A 22,247-nucleotide genomic window follows, 5' to 3' on the forward strand; every position below is an offset into this window, starting at 1 on the left:
AGTACAGAAGTGATGTTAAAAAGTACATTAAGTGAAAATTTTCAAATTCGTAGCATGTGGGGCCGACTGTTCTAACCTACGCGTAGTTACGCTCAGCTAAGTTTATTTACCTTTTCGTTCCTCTGTCCTCGATAGGAAATATCCATCTAATTCAAGACGATCATTTCATAACTTACTAAATACACGTCAATTAAATATTGCACTACTGCTTGATTGAAAGTTTCAGTACATTATCAATGGTGTATATTTGCATCCATAAAGGATTGGAGCGGGGCTTATCATGTGTGAAAGTGGCTTCGGAATGCTTGCGTTCTTGAAATGGGCTATTGTAGCTACGGTAGAGCTGTCACCTTCTAACTCCCGGGTTCAAGCTTCTTGAATTCATAAGAAATGATTGCAGGCAGATTTTATCCGTAATGCCACTGCCAGACAGTGGGAGCTAGGCCAAGGGCGAATCTTCTAATATACGGTTCCACATACTATTAATAACCTTTTACACGTGAGAATCTCCTATCGATCAGGCAGAATGAATTGTGCATATGTTGAGGATCAACAAATATTTTCAGGCGCAAAGGAGCAACAGGATCGAGTTGATAACGTTTCTTAATTCCAAAATCTGAAGACTATTTTGAATAACGATTGGCAGCAACGCCGTCTGGGCGTATCCTATGGCTTACCCTCCCTACTAACAAAAATCCACCCTTCCCGTGACACTTATTAGGGGTCATAGAGTTCTCTGCATCTCTCTTAAGTAAGTGTCGGACTAACATTCCTCCCCTTTCTCCACCAGATGCAAGGACGTGGCCAGGACAGCTCTGGTCTGTTGGAGGGAGACACATTCTTTATCTAAGAGGTAATAATTAATCCCAAATTACTATCTGACAGCAACGGATGAAGGTGGGCTTCCTTCTTAACAACAGTTTGGAGCTCGTACCACCTACGATATTGTGCAACCTGGTTTATGCTATGCTATGCTATGCTACTTCCATTCTGGATTCCCCAAAACTAATCTTTTAACAGTAACAATTTAAAAGTGCTAGTGCTAAGTGATCTCTTATTTCACAAATCCCTCAAACTGGTAAAAAGAATTGGCATAATTTTGTCTCATTTTTTCTTTATTCAATTTCTTTAGAATTTTCTTAATAATATCCTTGGTACGCTCTTCAGAATAACCATCACATATTTCTCAGACTAATCCTCTTCAGTATTATCTAAGTACTCAAGTACTTTGCCAAAATAGCTTTGAAAGTCTCCCAGAAATTGACAGATTTCTTAAAACTTGATAAAACCTAATCTCCATAGAAACATTGGACATATGTAATACCATTGACATTATTCTCACGATTCATATCAGCATTCTCCTTAAGTTTCATCTTAAGAATTTTCTATGATTTCTCTACAACTACTTCCTTTCTTCACAAAATCTCCATTCAATTGTCATCAGAGTTTGCAAAAGGCAATTTATACCGTCTTCACTTCAACAAACGGTTGCACAGACTGCATACTTACACTTCACTGTAAACTTTTTTCAGAATTACCTTAAAATTCTAAAATCTAGGGCAATTCAGAATTCCAAAGTATTGCAGACTTGTTAATCTTCCAAAGCTCAATTTATTGTTTTCAATCCGGAACAGTTTTCGATTTCTCTAAATTCCAAAATTAGGAAAATTCCTCCAAGATTCCAAAAAATAATTATAGCCAAAATCTAAACAAAAACTCCAAAATAAAAATCCTGACTCGATATTTTTTTAAGAATTTGAAGATTTTTTTCAGCCAATGTTTAGAAAATGTCTCAATTTTCATGATTCTGTAACCCATTGCAAACATGCTGTAACAATTCCATGTGTGATGTTGCAAAAATGTCCAACGTTGATGGCCTTTAGTAATTAAAGTAGTAAGTTTAACTTTTTTATTTTTTTATTGCAGTGATATTTATAAAGCAACACATTTTAAAAATCTGGAAAAATCTGGAACATATTTAAAAAATCTGGAAATAAACGTGATCTGTCTGTGAATCTGGCAAGACGACTGAGAATCTGGAAAATCCAGATAAATCTGGAATACTGGCAACGCTGGTTTCGACAGTTGATATAATTCTAAAATATAACCAACCTTTCAAATGCTGATGACCCTGAGAGAAATATTCATCCGAACCAACAGGCATCAGGGCCCGTTAAAACCCGAATATTAATGATCGCAATTTACCCGCAGAAGGTCGTCCCTACATGACCAACTTACGATATCATGTAAACCAGATCGCTCACAGATAGCATTCTGGCATCCGAGAGACACTTACCTATCACTGAACGGGGAAGTAATGCATTATCCCTTTCGAAACGAAAACACGATGAAAAAGTAACAGGCCTCCCGATTTTGACCGTCTCAAAATCAAACCACCTGTGTTCTCGCGAGTCTCGCCAGAGACCTATATGTTCCTCGAAGGGACACACCGCACGTCTACCTCTGTACGTGTGCGACATGTTAACAAGTTAAACAGGCCAAACAGATATTGCCGCGGCGTCTGACCGCGGCCGTCAAGGGGCCATTAAAGTTGGAAGGGACACACTTTTCACATGGCAGAAGAAGCCGAAAACCGAAAGCAAGAACCGAAGTTTAAAAAAAAAAAAGGTTGGCATATAATATCGTTTGTCGGTGAAGTTACGGAGCCCGGCGACTACCTTCACTTGCTCTGCATCATAGATCAATGCACGGCCAAGGGAGCCCGCGAAAGGTGCGGTAAACTGTCGCTGATGTCGTCGTCGTCGTCGTTGGGATAAATATTGACATAAAAGGGGGAAAAACAAGCTTTCGATCAAGTTTACGCGTGATAAGACATTGAAATCAGTTTTTTTTTGTGGGTGCTCTTTTTCGACCCTGAGTGAAGCGAGGCGTTCCCTGGGATGGGGTTGATCTACTTTGTTGGTATAGTACTTTGATTTTAAAGGTCTTTGATGGATGGACATCATAAAATTGGTAAAAGCTTTCACAAAATCAGAGTTTTATTTATTGAAATAAAAGAAATATCTCAATTAACTGAAAGAACGGCAACCCTAATGAATGCATTTAAATCGCACCCATCCGGACGTGCGAAAAATATAGGAAACAAATAATAAATTTTAAATTTAAATGTAACTCTTCTGAAAGTGACGCCTTTTCGGTGGGGGCCCCGTCAGAAAACGAACAAGCGAAGAGGAAAAACCTCGCTGCTAAATCAAACAAAAACCAACTCGAAGAGGCGGGTAATCGCGGTCCACCACGCACTGCAACTGCAGTGGTGTGATGCGACTTGAATTTATGCTGCACTTTTTTGATTTAAGACTCGAGTTCGGTTGCTTGCGTAAGAACCACCGCCGAAAGGAGATGGGCCCTTCTTTTTATGGACATTTAATGAGTGGCCTTCTCGAAAATTTAAAAGAAGGAAAAAAATCGAAAACCCATTCCAATCTTTGTTTGTGCAAGTGTGTGTGTGTGTGTGTGTGTTTGTGTTATCCCCAGTGTCCTCTTTTGATTGGAAATGTCTTATGTGTGTTGTTTTCTCGTGTTGTTTTTCGTCCACAGGTCCTTGCATTCACCGAGTCAAGCCGAGTGAAGCTGCTGCTCATGTGCCTACGTACCTGTACCACCTCGGTCAGCTGATAGAGCGGCGAGCAAAATCATTATGGTGAGTACGGCGGATGAAATTGGGTTTTGATCATGGGATGAGATGTTGTGGGCAGACAAGCACATCGCGGTATGTTCCAGGGCTACGGAGCATGAGTCGAGGAGTCGGTTTGATTATACCGACTCTGTCACTGATTCCCCATATCAGAAGATTGAATTCAGAATGAAAAATGTGACACTCTGAAAACAATTATGGATCAGTCAGTCTAGCGTGTTAATCAAATGAAAGTGATCCATCCAAAATTTGAAATTTCCGCTCCACAGTGCTCAAACGGTTTCAAATCAGGTCCTGATTAGCCTCCCAAAGTTTAAACTCATTTGGAAAGAAACTGACTTGGCTCAAACTATTCGAAGTTTATATGGAAATTACTATGGGAAAACCAAACTTTTTGTTCATTGCCTTCTACCCATTTCCCATATTGCTTTTTTCGAAAATTTCAATAACTATTCTTACGGGAAACTTTCTAAGCTACAACTTTGCGCAATATCGTTTTTCAGTCAAATGTCAAATTAAATTGTTATTAATTGTTTAAGATATTGATAGCCCCGTAACGTGGGTAGATCACCTTTTCGTGGTACGTTACGGGATGTAAGATCTACCACCGATTCCTAGTCTTGTCTACTTCAGACTAGGGGAACAGGATTTTTCAGTAATCAAAGGAACACATCTTAGTCCTTGTTACTTTTTATGCCTTGTTGATAGTGACAAGTCCCCGGGTTACCTTGACCGAGGATGATCTTGAAACAAGGAAAAAATGAGTTAGTCTTCACCTATGTGATTCCAAATCTTCTATTCATTCCCTAGTTTAAAGTGGTTAAGACTAGGGTTCTGATGCATGGTCATTATCGGTGTCATTGCTTGTTTTTGTTGCTAAGAGATCCAATTTTGATTGACAAAGGAGCGCGCCTTTGGAGGGTGTTCCAACACTCCGAAGGGTATAAATAGCGGGACCTTTCAATTAGAGTCGGATCCTTGCGATAAATGCGAGAATGACAACTGTAAAAAAATCGAATGCTTCATCATTTCTCAATAGTGATGGAGTAATACGACATGCACTAAACTAAGGACACGGGATATACTACAATAGATCAAATTACTGGCCGCAGTGGTTTTATGTCCCGAACAGAGGAAAAAAAAAAAAGAGATTGATAATCTTATGGCATGATCAAGCAGCTGTTCTATGGGCAACACTGTATTCTGCAGTGTGACATAGTAGCCATGATATTTGTGCTCTTTTCTTCACGGCGAATGAGAACGACCCAAATTTGAGTTTAGTTTACTCATAATCGCCAAAAGTGCAGGAACTCAGCGATGAGTAAAATTTGTCTCATGATTTCCTGTGGAAAACCTAAGAAATCTGCCGGAAAATGAGGAAATTGACGAAAATTTTATTCAGTCTCGGAGTAGTACCAAAAGACTGAGTGAATCAAATCTTTACTTTTCTCAAATTCGGGAATTTTTCCCTGGAAAATCCTGGAAAAACCTGGGAAAACAAGGCAAATTTACTCATCGCTGAGTTCCTGCACTTTTGGCGATTATGAGTGAACTAATCTCAAATTTGGGTTGTTCTCATTCGCCGTGTTCGCATAAGAAACACCAATGTTGCCTGCTGAAAAGTTGAATGAGCATAATCATAAGACACCAGTCACAGTCCGCATCGTGCTCTCTTGCCGTGCGGATCTATTTGCTTTTGGCTTAAGGAAGTGTTACTACTACCTAAAGCTACAACAAATTTAAACAGCACTTTTCAGTGCTCAACCTGTAAAAATTTTCTACCTTGTTCAACTCTTATTCCTCTTCGATCCTTGTTTGGACCCTACCCGAGGTAATCCTTCTTGGATATCGATTTGGAAAATTCCTCTTCGATCCTTCAGATTCTAATAGTAATCTGCTTGGAAGTCGATTTGGATAAAAAATTACTGCCGCCATGGCGCCTAAACGCAAAAGAAAGGGGCAAACTCTTGATCCCCCTTCTGATGAAATTAATTTGAGTAATCAATTTAATTTGCTCACGGATGATGAGAATGGTCCATCATCCACGAAAAATTCTAGTAAACTTTCCCGGCTTAATGCCAAGAAGGAAAAGATTCCCCCTATTTTGATAACCACTTCCGATTTCCATGCTCTTCGCATGGAACTTTTGAATTTCGTGAAAGTTAAGTTTTCACTACAAATTGGCCGCCGGGGTGAATGCCGTGTATTGGCTGAAACCTTGGACGGATTTAAATGTCTTCTCAAGTATCTTACTGAGAAGAAGCACAAATTGTTTACTTACGACACCAAAACTGAACGTGTGTTCAAGGTTGTCATGAAAGGACTGCACACGCAACGGGATTTCTAATGATTTTTATTTAGTTCACTTCAAGTCTAGTGAACTAAACAACCTTAAGGCCTTAGAAAAAGCTAGCCTTATGCTCCATGTCCGAGTGAAGTGGGAACACTTCAGGAAGACTGGAGGAAATTTCCAAAACCTCACTCAGTGCCGTAAGTGCCAGGGATGGGGTCACGGAACTAAAAATTGCTACATGCCAGCTAAATGCATGAATTGTGGTGATTCCTCTCACGCAAAGGACGACTGTCCTGTGAAGGGAGATCCTAAGAAATTTAAATGTTCAAATCGTGGTGAAAACTACAAATCCATTTTTTTTTTTGGAATGTAAGACTCGCAAAGCGATCCTACAATCTCGTTCTAACCATCAGGTAGAAAACGCTCCACGTTTCCGACCAGGTACAAATTCCTCTGCTGTTAACAACGGTCAGCGAGGAACAAATTCTACATTCGTACCCGTAGGTACAAATATCACCACTGCTTCAAATGTTTCATCTGTACCTATACAGCTCCTTGCTGTTAACAATGTTCAGCGAGTTAATGGAGCTACCTATGCTGCTATTGCAGCGGGTAGAAATCAAAATACTAACCAACGTTCTAACGGAAATTTTGACAATTTTGACTTAGGAAGCATTACTGCCCCTACAATGGAATTTTTACAGAATTCATTAATTGACATGATTTCTGATATGCTTAAATCTAACTCCATGTTTGACGCTATTCAAACTGGAGTAAAATCTGCTAATAATATTGTCATGACTTTAAAATTCAGTAATGGATTTTAAAGCTTTAAATATTTTAAATTGGAATGCTCGATCTCTTAAAGATAATGAAGACGAGCTATTTAACTTTTTGAGAGTTCATAACGTGCATATTGCCGTTAAAACTAAAACGTTCCTTTAACCTGACCATAAGGTTAAGAAGGACTCAAATTATTTAATTTATAGAAATGATCGTCTTGATGGACCCTGTAGTGGCGTTGCCATCATTGTTCATAGACGAATCAAACATAAAATTCTTTCTTCATTTGAAACCAAAGTTTTTGAAACTTTGGGAGTTTCTGTTGAAACAAAATTTGGACAACTTACGTTTATAGCTGCCTATTTTCCATTCCAATGCGTAGGCCAGCAAAAGAATTTTCTCAAGGGTGACCTCCAGAAACTTACCCGTCATAGGTCTAAATTCTTCATTATTGGTGATTTTAATGCAAAACACCACTCATGGAATAATGCGCAAAGCAATTCCAATGGTAATATTCTGTTTGATGATTGTTCTGCAGGTTATTACACTATTCAATATCCAAACAGCCCAACATGCTTTTCTTCTGCAAGAAATCCCTCAACTATTGATTTGGTCTTAACTGATTCATGTCAACTTTGTAGCCAATGGGTTACCCATGCTGACTTCGGTTCTGATCACCTTCCAGTAACTTTTGAAATATCCCAAGAAATAATTTGTAATCCCAACAGCTCTACTTTCAATTACCCTAGAGCTGATTGGGAGCAATATCGAACATTTATAGAATATAACTTCGATCCAAACATTCCTTTGCAAACCAAAGATAAAATTAATTATGCTCTTGAATCTCTGACTTCTTCTATAGTTGAAGCAAGAGCTGCCTCAGTACCAAAATGCGAGGTTAAATTCGATTCAATTATAATAGACGACGATCTTCAGCTCTTGATCCGTCTGAAAAATGTCCGTAGGAGACAATATCAAAGAACACGCGATCCTGCCATGAAAGTTATCTGGCGGGATTTACAAAAACAAATTAAAAAACGATTCTCTGCCCTGACGAACAAATCTTTTGAAAATAATGTTTCTAAATTAGACCCGACTTCCAAACCCTTTTGGAAACTCACAAAAAATTTGAAAAAACCTCAAAAGCCTATTCCAGCGCTTAAAGAAGGTGGTAAAATTTTGATCACAAATTTGGAAAAAGCTCAGAAACTTGCTAAGCAATTCAAAAGTTCCCATAATTTCAGTTTGGGTCTTACTAGTCCCAGTGAGAATCAGGTTGCTCGGGATTATCTGAATATTTTCTCTCGGGAAAATATTTTTGATGATTCCTGGGGGACTGATTTGGACGAAGTAAGGTCTATAACTAAAAAGTTTCAAAATATGAAAGCTCCAGGTGATGATGGAATTTTCTATATCCTCATCAAAAAACTCCCAGAGAGTACCTTGTCTTTCTTGGTAAAATTATTTAACAGATGTTTCCATTTGGCATACTTTCCTGATAAATGGAAAAATGCAAAGTTATTCCAATTTTGAAACCGGATAAAAATCCAGCTGAAGCTTCTAGCTACCGTCCAATAAGTTTGCTTTCTTCAATAAGTAAACGTTTTGAAAAGATAATTTTAAATAGAATGATGCTTCACATCAATACGAACTCAATTTTTGCAGATGAGCAGTTTTTATTTCGCCATGGGCATTCAACTACTCATCAACTCTTAAGAGTTACCAATTTAATTCGTTCAAACAAATCTTAAGGCCACTCAACTGGAGTTGCTCTTCTAGACATAGAAAAAGCATTCGACAGTGTTTGGCATGAAGGTTTGATTGCTAAATTGAAAAAGTTTAATTTTCCACTTTATATTATGAAATTAGTTCAGAATTATTTAACTGACAGAACTCTGTAGGTAAATTATCAAAATTCCAAATCTAATCGACTATCTGTTAGAGCAGGAGTACCTCAGGGTAGCATTCTTGGGCCTATATTATATAACATTTTCACTTCGGATCTCCCTAATTTGCCTCAGGGTTGCCAGAAATCTTTGTTCGCTGACGACACAGGCATTTCCGCTAAAGGAAGAAGTCTTCGTGTTATTTGCAGTAGACTGCAGAAAAGTTTAGATATGTTCTCTTCTTATTTACAAAAATGGAAGATTTCTCCCAACGCTTCCAACTTATAATATTTCCACATAAGCCTAGAGCTTCGTTTTTGAAACGTAGTAGTAGTCACATAGTCACTATGAACGGAGTTCCAATTTCCTGGTCAAACCAAGTGAAATATCTTGGATTAATACTTGACCAAAAATTAACTTTTAAAGATCACATTGAGGGCATTCAAGCCAAATGTAACAAATATATAAAATGTTTATATCCTCTTATAAACAGGAAATCCAAACTTTGCCTGACGAATAAACTTCTAATATTTAAACAAGTTTTTAGACCGGCCATGCTTTACGCTGTGCCAATATGGTCTTGTTGCTACCAGGAAAAAAGCACTTCAAAGGATTCAGAACAAAGTTCTGAAGATGATTTTGAAGTTGCCTCCCTGGTACTACTGAGGTACATAGAATTTCGAATGTTGAGACTTTAGAACAAATGTCCAACAAAATAATTAATAATTTCAGGCAAAAATCGTTGCAATCCTCAATTGCAACGATTAATTCTCTTTATACTTAGATAAGATTTAGTTTTAGTTTTTAGTTTTAAGATATCAATTGTTATACTGACATACAGGTTTAAAAAACCTGTTTAAAATACTGAATTGCCAAGACAGGAACAATGTAAAAACACTTAGCTATATATCATAACAATTAAGGCTGGTAAGTTACTGCAGTAACTGGAGCACCTACACAGCAAAAAAATAATTTTGATATCACGTCAAAGTGGATGCACTACAATCATGTCGAAAATATGGTGTAATATTACTTGCTAAAAAGGACAAAATTATCATTAATACAATGCATGAACTGACATTACGCTGCTTTTACTGCATTTGTTTATTTATGTGGTCATAAAAATTGCATAAAATTTTCGACATGATTGTAGTGAATCGACTTTGATGTGATATCAACATTATTTTTTTGCTGTGTAGGTTAAAAAAAAAGCTCTTTGGTACTTACAGGCCTGGGTTTTGCTTACGGTGACTCAACGAGGTGAACTTCGGCGATCCAAAAGCTCGGTGGTGAGGTGATGAGGTGGTGAAGTGGTGAAGTGGTGATGTCGAGTTTGCTACTCACTACTGCGCGCGTTGCCGCTGCTAGTGCTGTACTAATCCACCTAGCAGGGCGATGCCTATCCCGGGAGCGGTGGAATTATTTGCTTCACCTTCTACTTCGAGTACTTCGCCGAATCAGTGTTCACTCGGCTGTCGACAGAAGCAGACCACTCTCAATGTGTGTCACGCGATCGTCTGTTTACTCGGCAGCAACCATTGTGTGGTCCTCCTCATTGTTCTTCATCAGCAATTCTTTCGGTCGATGCGTCGTCGACTTTGCAAAGCAACCGTTTCGTGATGAATGTGTGAGTGGTGACCACGTTTTGCGTCCATTGCTACAGTGGAAGCGCTCTGACCCTCGTTGGAGAATCTGCCATACAACTAAACCACTGGAAGCGGCTCCCGTTCTGGTAGAGGCGGCTTATTGGATAGCGGAAAATAAAATGTTTATTGTGTTGTACCATTTTGACTATAGTTTTAAGATGTATTGTATAGTGAACAAGAATCCTCGGCTCTGTAAAGTTAATTCGGTTGAGCCTTATCAAATAAATTAATAACACAAAAAATACTTCGACGAATGGTGTATTTTGGCAGCGATGTTGATGGTGCGGTCCCTGCTGGTCGGTTTGACGGTTGGCCAACGAATTTGCCAAACGGATAACCCGGAGGAAAAATGCGGCGACGGCTGATCGACTGGCTTTTAAAAAACTGGGAATAGAAAGCCGTCGAACGGCTGTTCGACAACGGTCAGTTAGACAACGCACCTCACGCACAATCTAATCTTTTTCCTCTCTTTTATGTCTTTCTCACTCACTACCATAACAATCCTAAGCACTAAATTTACTGTTTTCAGATCACTGTAATTAAACACAACTAATTAGCACATGAAAGATTTCTGAGGTTTCAAATTCGTACTTCGATTACCGCGAAAAACAGGCAAAGCCACACTTCCTACACTATACCGAGTTTCCAGGCAAATGGACGAGAAAAACTCGAGTCCTCAGACCTTAAGGAATCTAGGCTACAGGAAATACGTCACACCCGAATGCCTTGACAAAGTCGTTGAAGTGGATTCGTTCGAGTGTCATGCATCTCGCTTTTACAGGCTGCATTAGATCTTGCCTTCCCACTTTCCCACGATTTTCACGGACACGAAGTGAATCGATTTTTGATCCGAAATAATTGCGTGAGAGCATTTCTCTTCTTGACCTCGCGAAACGTAGTGCGGAACGTCCTGTCCTGTGGTGTTGCCTGGCTAATGGCGCAAATACTTTCAAGGGTTTTTTCCCGATCCAGTTGGGTATGACAGTGATGATGATCTGTTCAAATCGAAAGCTTTCCTACTAATGTTTGAATTTAATTGATTTGCTATTTACAACCAAGAATGTAACGTACGCTTGACCTACCTGTTACACTTTTTCAAAAATAGTATCTTTCAATCTGTTCAGGATCTCGAGATATTCCATGTTGTAACCAATTAAGTCAAATCCCACGTAGTATGGAAACCGTTTGCTCGGTTTCCATTTTCATTTTCCCTACTATCCGCAATTTGAGGGGGTTTACTGTTATCAAAGTTTAGCTTGTTGAGTTCAAAACTAGTTTTTTGAGGAATACACACTGGTTTCAGATCGATTGGTAGCTCGGCAGCAAAATGGCAATGGCATACTCTCACTGTAGTACCAAGTGCAACAGCGCTAGTACTCGTGTTACAAAAGTTGGCGCGAGTAACGAAAGGTAAAAGATTTGAAGTGGCAAAACTTGATAAAACATCTATTAAGTTTGCGATCTTTTGCTGAAACGAACTTTTGCCCCACCGGTGTGGAAAATTAAGACGATTTGCCCCACCTTACTCCATAAAAACATTCCATTTCGTGTAAAAATTCGAGAGGAAAGGAGTGGGTTTTAACTGAAGTATCGCGACGAACTTATGATTGATTAGTTTACGGAAAAATCATAGATAGGGGAAATGCAGGTAATGTCGGGCTAAGTGTCCCTAATTTGGGCCCATACATTAATTCAGCAATCGACTAAATTTTCAATAGCAACCAAAAATATCCATTAGAAACGTCCCAATAACGCGTTCGTCTAGATAAAATTGATAAATAGCAGATTTTTAGCGATGGGCCTAATCTTAGATCCGTAGGCCAACATTAGATATATTTCCCCTATATTTAATGTTTTTTTTAAAGCCAAAAATAGGCGCTTAGGCCGAAGTAGTCCTCTCCCATCTTTAGTTTTTGAATGCGTTTAACTGATAATACGGAAAAATGGTAAAGTTGGATGGTTGTTGCATGCATTTTGCTTGCAGTTCTGCCTCTATTTCAATGCTCCTTTAATGTCAGCATTCCTTCACCATGCTTCGATTAGCTGTAAAACCACTTCATCCGAATACTTCTTCTCACAAATTACGATCAATCTCCTTTTCCCATATCGAATAGCTTAATGAATTCCCCATTATCACCGGTCAACCGATCAGACCCAGTTAAAATCTCAATTTATGTCGTGCCCGGTCGCAACACTTACTCCTGTCTTCCGCGGCAACAGCGACGGACAGCAGAAAAAAAAGAGTTGTAAATCTAGTCACGTCCAATTTCGAGCAAATTTATTCAGCAGCAGCATTCCGAGATCGTGCGAAATTGATAACGCGCGATGCGCAGCCTCGCTTTTCGTCTCTCTGGCTTTCTCACCCGCATTTTTTTTTTTGACTCTTTCTGCCTAAATACCCTTCCACTTCCAGTATTATTTTATCAAGTGCTGTCCACTTTCGCCTTGACAGCTCAGGTTTTTATTTTCGTTTCTTACTCGCCTTTACACAATTGCTCATAAAATGTTAACACTTCGTTCGGACAGCAGCAACGGCAGAAGTCGCGAGTTTTCGTAAAAGCGCTTAATTACCATAATTTCGAGTCATAAATCGAATGACAATTGCAGGAATGTCAGGACCTTGACGTGCGTCTCACTGCGGCAGCAGAAATTAACGCTTTTCGAAAAATGCGCTGTTCTTATCGGAGTCTGCTCATCTCCAGGAAAGTATTACATCGTGCTATCAAAATACGAAGACGCTAAATTCCGACAGGGGAATGGTTCGTCCAGCACGGTATGTTGTAGTACACGGTTTGCTGAATGGGGACATAAATTCTAAGCAAATGTCAACCGCTTATCTGTGGGCAGTAATTTGCTTGGGACCATGTTGCATCGATGATTGTGTACACGCGTCGTCGGGAGATGTAGACATCCAACTTTCATCGGCGAGCGGCGACTAGTAAAATGAATGACACATGCCATCGATTGATTGTTGGAAGCAGGGGGTAACAGGTAGCGCTGCTGCGTGGCTGTTGATTGGAAGCCAATTGGTCATGGCCCCGGGGATTAGGGGTGCCAGCACGTGCGCTCGGTTGTGTACACGTGTGCGAGAGAGGAAGAGGTATTTTCCTGGCGCGGTGGTGTTTTGACTGGTGATTGACTTCTCAGATGCAGACCAATGCGGTTCACCCAGTTGTCGGTCGACTTGAACCGACAGAGTGTGAAATCAATTTCATCGAGTGAGACCGATTATTACGGATTTGGGTGATAATGAAGTCGACCTAGTGGTCACGGTTGTTACGTACGCGTGTAGTATGATTAAGATAATTGTGCGTGTGCTTATGGGTGAGGCTCGTTTTGAAATCCTTATTATCTCATTGGCGGACTTTAGAGCTGTACCTATTGGATGTGAGTAAATTAGCTGAAGAAATGCATTTGGATTTAAAATGTAAACCACACTGGAAATGACCCTTTAAAGCGCAGATTTATAAAAAGAGGTAGTTAGATAACGTTTTAGAGTAATTTCAAAATCCCAAAATGTCACACATTTCTGGACAGCTTTGTAGGTTGAATCTGAGAAAATTTCATGTGGGTTTACCTGTAGCGCAATATGGCAAATGGGTAGGATGATAAAAATGAATAAATTTGTCTCGATCAAATGCTCAAACACTGTGCAAGTTTTTCACTGAGATCCAGCAAAATAATATGCCGAGCTGCTCGGTGATGCCCATCTCGGCAACAAAATCTAAGTGTGTACGTCAAACTCGATTTTAAGCAGCTTCCCGGTCAAAAGTTTTAGCATGTATTTTAGTAGTAAAATTACGATTAATTATGATTTTACATTGATTTAACATTTTAATTGATTGGCTTATCAGGCTCTTCATCTTTGTTTAATTTGTAATTCTAATTTACGTATACACGTTTTTCTACTAGTCTACAGAATACCCCTTGGGAGTGTGTTATATTTGAATTGAAAAAAAAGTGATAACCTACCTAACTACGAGTATAACTTAGTAGCTTGTATTTTCATACTGGTTCGGTATATATAATGTTGTTGGTTTTGTGGCTATTTTACACGAATACGAGTGATGACCATCGGCTACCTATCGGTCATGCTCAATTCTCTCGTTTTTGGCTAGTTAGCCATTTAGACGAGCCAATGAAACAATCTGTGTCATTTGGAACGGGTCGTTTGGGTCAAGATTGTAATTCAAATGATCTTAATTAATATATTCGGGTTCAGAAATGATGAAATGGGACCAATATATAATTTTTAGACTGAATAGCTCAGGTACCAACATTTTAACAAAATAATGCTCTACTCCCTTGGGGCAATGTGGGGCAACCTGGGACCCATACATTAGAAAAGTAGAGATGATTTCCCAGAGGATCTACAGCATGTGACCATTTCGAACTGTTTCAGTATGTTGTGCAGTATGCATTTACAAGTGTGTGACACTTTGCGGAGCCAAAAATCCGTAATTTTTTAGTTAACATTTTATACAGCAGTAATCTAGATAAGTATTGGGTTCCAATTACTCGTGGTAGGCTCGAGGGTTAATGGGTAACAATTTCGATTGAAAGGAACTAGGTAGGAAACAGGTTTCTGATGCCTTCTTCAGATACTACTCTCGAACGGTTGATCAAATGCTGGCTGGGCAGGGGCAAGTAGCACAGAAACAGGAGGATAATAAGACTGGGATACAATGGCTGGCAAATGTGTGGAAAGGAGGGGATGGTCACATCAATCTCTAACATTATGCAAACAAAGGAACTCGTAGATCACCTGCATTTAGAGAAGATCACGGGTTCCCAATACATCTCTTACTTCACGAAAGGGTTGTCTACCTCGGGCCACTAGGGTATTCAATAATCATGCTCTGAAGGCGTCATTTCCCAGACAATGCCAAACTACATGATCGATGTCATCATAACCGGTTTTGCACCCACATATATTGCTGACAACGAGGTTTATTCTATAGATGATGATAATGATGATGATGGTCCCACCTCTTACCCCTGCAAAGGTTTGAGCTGGACAATTTATCTTTAAGCTAATTAAATATGACAATTTAACCAGGTTTGCAAACAAAGTTGAAATGGTTACAGTTTGAGATATAAATTCCCTCTAGAGGTTACAGTTGCTTCACAGCAATATAAATGTGGAAAAGCTCAGGCGTCTACCTCTTAGTTCGCCTTTTTGTTTTTTTGGCTCTAATTGGACCCATAGCTAAAAATCTACTATTTATCCATTTTATCTAGATGACGCGTTCATTGGGACGGTACTAATGGATGTGTTTGGTCGCTATTGAAAATTTAGTCGATTGTTGAATTTATGTATGGGCCCAAATTAGGCGCATTTAGGCCAACATTACATCCATTTCCCTTACGACGGAAGAATTTTCTTCAAGCAGTTTACCAACGTGCTTTGCTTAATGTCCTTTAGAATCACATCCAAGCAGTCGAAACAATTCTTGATGCTGAACTACTTTCGTGTATCCGCTAGTGAAAGGCCTTCATTTTCGGCTGTTTCCAGAATAAAACTGTAGCTTCTCTTAACATACTTCAGCTTGAAATTTTGGATAATGCCTTGATCAAGGGGTGGCATCAAAGACGTGATCTTTGGTTGCATGAATAGAAGCATTATGTTGAGATTGCTGGGCGGATGCAACGGAGCTTTATCAAGGAGCAGCAAAGCCTTGAAGCTAATGTTCTTGGCTACGCGAAACTCCTGCAACTGTGGTGAGAAGCAGTTGTTTATCCAGTCCTTAAATAATTCTCGGGTCATCCAACCTTTCTTGTTGCCACGATAATGCCCAGGGAGATTTACTTCCTATAAATTTCGCTTTATACACCGTTCACATTACAGCCTATATCATGTTTTATAGGCGGTCTTGCAATGAGCACTCATACATAGGATTTCCAGTGAAAACTAGATGTATGAGTGCTCATTGCAAGACAGCGTATATCACGTGATATACGCTGTAATGTGAACGGGGTATTAGAGAAAACATGACTGAGAACCCTTGTGTGTCCCCTTTCAATCCCGGCATTGTTTTCAGATGCTCCGAGGTATAAGATCTTTGAAGCGTTTTTTGACGTAGAACTACGTCTTTGTCGACTATACTGGGGTGCAAATCAAAATATATGTGTGGTGAAGGAGTGCTAGGTTTTGAACGCTTGTCATTTATAGATGAAATTAAATTCCAAATACGCCAATCGATAGGATATTACTTAACGAATCTTCTGAAATAAATACTTTTCCAATTTTTAAAACTTTTGACAAATGCGCAGATACTAATTTTATCCCTGTTTTCATGAACTAAACGTTTTCCCCAAACCCAGTCATCATAAACGAATACCACTTGGTTGCACATCATTCTGCTTGAACCTGAAAAGATATATATCAGCGCTGCTCTCCTGCTTCTGCTCATTACCGCTTCGGACGGCGTGGCACTAGGTCCTACAGCAAGCAGGACCAATTCAGCGGCTAAAGGTGGATCACGGCGTGTCCACCACAATGAGGAATGAGAATGACAAAATATGCCCCTCCCCCTTAACAATAACCCGAAAAAGACATGGACTTTGACGATCATTTTCCGGGAATTTTTTTTCAAGCAAACCACAATTATGTATAAACAATTAATTTTTTACAAGGAGAGCCAACATTTTCAAAAAAACAATTGCTTAACAGGAGACATACACTCGATGGATTACCAATAACTGACTGTTAAACATATCTGGTACCTCTATAGATGCAATTAGATTAACATCCAACGTCCATCCTTTTTTACATATTCTGCACAAAAGATACGTTCTGCCCCGCCCCATTCATAATAATAAGTTAATTAGTCAAAAATGCATGCCAAACATCAATTTTTCGTGGTTCTGCGTCATACTGCGGTAGTGTCTAGGACACAACCCATTTTTTTTTTTCAAAAACAGTTTTGTTTCATCACAGTTGAACACTTGGTTAAGGCAATACTGAACACTTTCAATTTCTTTTTTGCCAACTATCAGTGTATTACCTTTCCAGAAATACCCATATTTAGAGTATTTGACAGTTTTTCTCGAACCGCATTACAAAATGGCGTCTGGCATCAATTTACAGCCTCTACACGTCGTCTCCTATCCGGAAATACCCATATTGTAGAGTATTTGACAGTTTTCCTTGAAGTGATGGTCGCCATCTTGGATTCCAAAATGACGTCTGGCATCAATTCCCGGCATCTACACGTCATCCCCTTTCTGAAAATACCTATATTGTAGGGTATTTGACAGTTTTTCTTGAACTGATGGTCGCCATCTTGGATTTAAAAATGGCGTCTGGCATTGATTTCCAAACTCTACACGCCGTTCCCTTTCCGAAAATACCCATATTGTAGGGTATTTGACAGTTTTTCTTGAATCAATGACCGCCATCTTCACAGATAAAAATTCTGAATTTTAATTGTGATGTAAACATTCATTCACGTAAACTTGTATTTCATCTCACGCAACCGAGCAACTTGTAAACAATGTTGTTTACAAAGATGGGCTTTTGTATACAATATTTACTACATTGCATGAAATGTGTCTGAACTTTACATGATCTATAATGTAAACGTATATGATATGTGACGCTCCATTTATGTGCATTATATTGAACAGAAATGTACACTACTTTTTCGAACTGTGTTGGATTTTAAAACGGCACTCGAAAACGATTTACAGCCTCTCTACCAGTGATGCAAAATATCATGACACTCACGTGACACTCGTCTTCGCATCAACCGACTATCGCTGACAGATCGTTTTGTCACGCAGTGAGAGTTAGAGCCATGGCAAACAACAATCACCAGTAACGGTCGCTGCTCACAAGCAAAACGTTACACTCGCTGCTGTGAAGACTTCTGTGACTGCACTCACATAAGCAAGCAAAGCAGCAACTGCTTCAAAACGAGCACAGATGAGTGTCGTGATTGTCGGGAATGACCAGATCGGTAATGGATCACCGCTGAAGACGACATTCACCAGTTGCTTTTTACTTCTTTCGTCAACTTGATGGATGGTCATGGAGAGAGCTTCATTGATAGGAATGTACAAAGCGTTACTACCATCACATTGCACAGTAACATCTTATTTGGGCAAGCTTTCCAGACATAATATATTAAGGAAGTTCAAGTGCACACTAGCGCTGCGTAGTGGGATAGTTTTGAACTAATATGAACACAATACAAAAGGACATGATCACCTGAACAACTTTGCTGAAGACAGTAACCTTCTATATGTCCAGGATTTTGAGATACAGCTTATATAGCAAGCTCATATGCACACTAGCGCTGCATAGTGAGAGTGTTCTAAACTAATATGACCACCATCCGAAAACACTTGGTCACTTGAACAACTTTGCTCAAGACAGTAACATTCTATATGGCTAGGATCACGAAATATTCTATGTTGGACGGCGTAGTTCCAAAGTAAACCTGAATCCAATAACACAGGCACTATCAGGCACTATCCCAGTACAACAACTTTGTCGAAGACAGTATAGCTCTATATATTGAAACAAATGAGATAATCACCCACAGCCCCTATTAGTGAAAATCCCATAAGCTGTGGGTATCCTTATTCGCGGTTTCTTATTCACGCCCCTGTTACCCCGGCAATAAGGATTCCTGACTGTATACTCTTTCAGTGGTGCCAGAGGATCGGTAGAGACAATACAAAGAGTTACCGCCGATGTAATTTTTTGCCAATCAACCTCGTGAGGTCAAAAGGAACTTGAATTTACTGATTTGATTTTTGACGACCACATTTGATTGAAATAATAATTGGTAAGCGATCACTACCATGGGGATCATTGATTACCTTCCTCAGACAATCTAATGATAGTGAGTTAGAACACAAAGATATACCAAGACGGCTCTCCCGAGCAGGAGGTTTTGCTATTCGTGTTGCTTTACCAGTGTTCAAGATAGTCAAGTTGAAATTGTCGTACAAATCATAGAAAATACCCGCTCTATTGTCATCGTATGATTTGCCCCAGCCAGTACCGTGTGAGTTTGTATCGCCCAGTATTAGAACTAGAGATTTGATCATAGTAACTGAACTCCAAAGCTGACGGCAGTTTATGGAAGTCCTTGGAAGGGCATACACAGAAGCTATGCACTTCACATTTATTTGGCAAGCGACAATTTGAATACCTGAAATTGTTGGGATTTAGATTTTATAGAAGGGGTAGCACTTTTTGATCGCCACCATATGAATAATCTCGGTCCAGGCGGATAATGTTAAAATCGTGCAAGTTTAGTTCATCTTCAGGAGAAAGCCTAATATTGGTATTTCAAATCACTATCGTAATCAATCAATCAATCTCGTGAAAATGCAGAATAACAAAATGCACGTGCTTAGCTGTGCAACAATTGGCAAATTACCCTAAAGTCACTTTAACATTCTTGGGTCATTCATGACTTGTTCGGGATGAGGTTTGAACTCGTAACTTTGGCGTGAGAAGCATGGGCCGTCCCGTCTAGTTAGAAGTTATAAGGCAGTTCAAAACAATCAGGCAACGTGTTTAAAGGTTCTTACCGTAAAAAGTAAATCATATTGCATATTTCTATTATTTCTTCGCTTTCCCATAAATATGTCCATATGCAGTCCCAGCGAAATGTTTCTTCAATTTTACATTTACAACAAACGGAAACTGTAAAAAAAATCACCTACCACAGATACCTGCTAACCGAAAGATCAAACCGCCGACACAGCATGCATAAGCAAATAATATAAATGACCGTCGACAATCAGCGGAACCATCGTTTTCAACCTCGTGGACGGAACCGTGACCAAGAAGCAAAAAAAAAGCCCCATCCAAGCCGGAGATTGGCGCAAGAAAAAGCGTCGCCAAGATTACGCAAAAGCATAAGGTAAAACCGATTTGCAGCCTATTATGCGTGCTTTTTGGCCAGTTTTCTCTTCGGGGCTCACAAAAACGCGCATCCCTTGGCGGCGGTGGTCGTCGTCGGTGTCGTTAATTTAATTATCCGCGTAACGGCGAAAATGGCAGTCAAAGAGCGTGTGTGCGCACATCGTCAGCGTCGTCGTCGTCGTCGTCGCGAAAGAGGTCTCGTTTCACGTCGCTACTGATGAAGCATTCCGGTCAGGTCGTCGCATCCGGGGTAGGCAGGTTGCTGTTGTAAGGGGGGAGGGGTGCGAAGGCTGCCTGCGATTTGACGAGCGAGATTACGGCGACGAAAAAAACGACCACAGAAATTGCATGGTGCAGTTGCTAGAACAGGACGGAGATAATCTCACGGGAAGATGATGCATTCGCGGCGACTTTGGCTGAGCTGGCTGAGGGTTAAAGTCAGCGGTCGTATGTCGGCGCTCATTAACGTTATGACGGATGATTTACTCGGAGCTTTCGGAAAGTGGCACTCGGTGGCAGATCAGGTCCCAGGTCGTCGACAGGACGATGCAGCAGACGATTTAACGGATGTCACTGGAGACCCCAATTGACCACCGGTAATTTATTACCTTTTATGGCGAGGTGAAATGTTACTTGATAACAGTGCACAGAAGTGTGCAGATTGACCGTTGATGGTACGCAATTTGAACGGAATTAATTACATTTGGAAGAAGAACCCGACCTCGATCATCATGGCGTGTCGGTATGGCAGGAATGCTGCCGGATTCGTCACGAGGTCACTTAAGTGCAAGGCGTGAAATTTGACACGGCCGCCTGCAAGTATGTTGCTGGAAGCCAATAATAAGCGGTTTTAATACCGCTTCGAAACAAAAGCCCCATCATACGGTTACGTTTTATGATTATTGCTGGACCTTTAAAAAAAAATTCCATCCTGTACGAGCAGACACCGACCGGGATATAGCAATGTGATTAAGTATGCTTGAGCAGCGCCATCTTGCCAGCTTGGAGGCGGGGGAGGTGGTGGTCAATCAGTGGAAGAGATGCTTTCGGTCCGTGTCCTGATTTAAGTGTTTAACTTGCAACACACTCATCACATTTTGCGTGTTTTTCAACAAGAGGAGGCCAACGTCAGCGCAATAGCAGAAGGCAAGTGCGCGCACTATGGATGAGAGGATGAGTGATTAAAGATATTATTTTAACCTTTGAAACGCCTTCTGCTGGTTCCTTTCATTTCATTCCTCGTTGAGTTTTACGATTATTATTGCTCGTGAGTGAGATGGACAGTGAAGGAGAGAACAACTGTCGGATGTGGGGTGGTAGATGATTATCGTGCGGGGAAAGCGTTTTTATAGAAGTATAATTAATTAGCTGTTGATTGCTGTGAAGTGAAGTTGATGCGTATCCATTTCCCTGTGGTAAGAAGTGAGCAGTTTGTTTTTGTTTGTAGTTGAAATCGTAATCGAGTGATTTCTTGCCATAGAAGGTGGTTGATTTTGAATTTGTATATGAAAAATTGTGGCAAATTGACCAAAAATTGTAGGTAGAGTAAAATATGGCTAAACACGTCGCAGTGGCAAGCTAAGTAATTGGCATTTCTTTTCTAATTGATTAAATCAAGGTTTAGAAATTGATTTTTAAGTTATGCCTGCGATATCAATTTTTGTCCAAGTCTAATATGGCTCAGAGTGCAAATTGCTCATGATCTTTAGAACTCTGGCAGATTTGGTTTGTTATATCAGAATCCTTCAAATTAAAAAAAAACTTTTGGTTTTTTAAAGTTCACAATCTTAAATGATAAATCATTTATCCTGGGCAATTTAAATTTATCCTTTGTCTGAATTAAATGATAATTTTGTTAAAACTCTTCACAAGTTTTCTTTATACATTTTTTGTGTCTTTTTAGTAATCCATACCTTAGCATCACTAGCTTGGAACTATCAACTCTGGGTCTGCTGCCACTTGCTTTGGGAGGACTCACAACCCAGGGACGCCAGATTTGAAGGCATGTCTTCATTTTGAAGATTCTGTGAAGACATTTTTTTTTTCTTTGCTACAAATATTTTGAAGACATTTCTAGTTCTGTGAAGAGGTTTTAAGA

The 22,247-nt window shown here is 39.7% G+C and overlaps 1 protein-coding gene across 1 annotated transcript in view; it reads left to right on the forward strand.

The window, feature by feature from the left end:
• Window positions 1–3,628: 3,628 nt before the first annotated feature.
• The window catches only part of tx (taxi), a 73,130-nt gene continuing 54,511 nt past the window's right edge, over window positions 3,629–22,247 (forward strand). The window contains exon 1 of the mRNA XM_065235159.1: window positions 3,629–3,661. The gene's annotated coding sequence lies outside the window, so the exon portion shown is untranslated. The remainder of the gene's footprint in view (window positions 3,662–22,247) is intronic.

Source organism: Ochlerotatus camptorhynchus, unplaced genomic scaffold (genome assembly GCF_037179485.1).
Source record: "Ochlerotatus camptorhynchus isolate MF236.1 unplaced genomic scaffold, CSIRO-AGI_Acam_v1.1 ptg000463l, whole genome shotgun sequence".
In the NCBI taxonomy this organism is placed as follows: Eukaryota; Metazoa; Arthropoda; class Insecta; order Diptera; family Culicidae; genus Ochlerotatus; species Ochlerotatus camptorhynchus.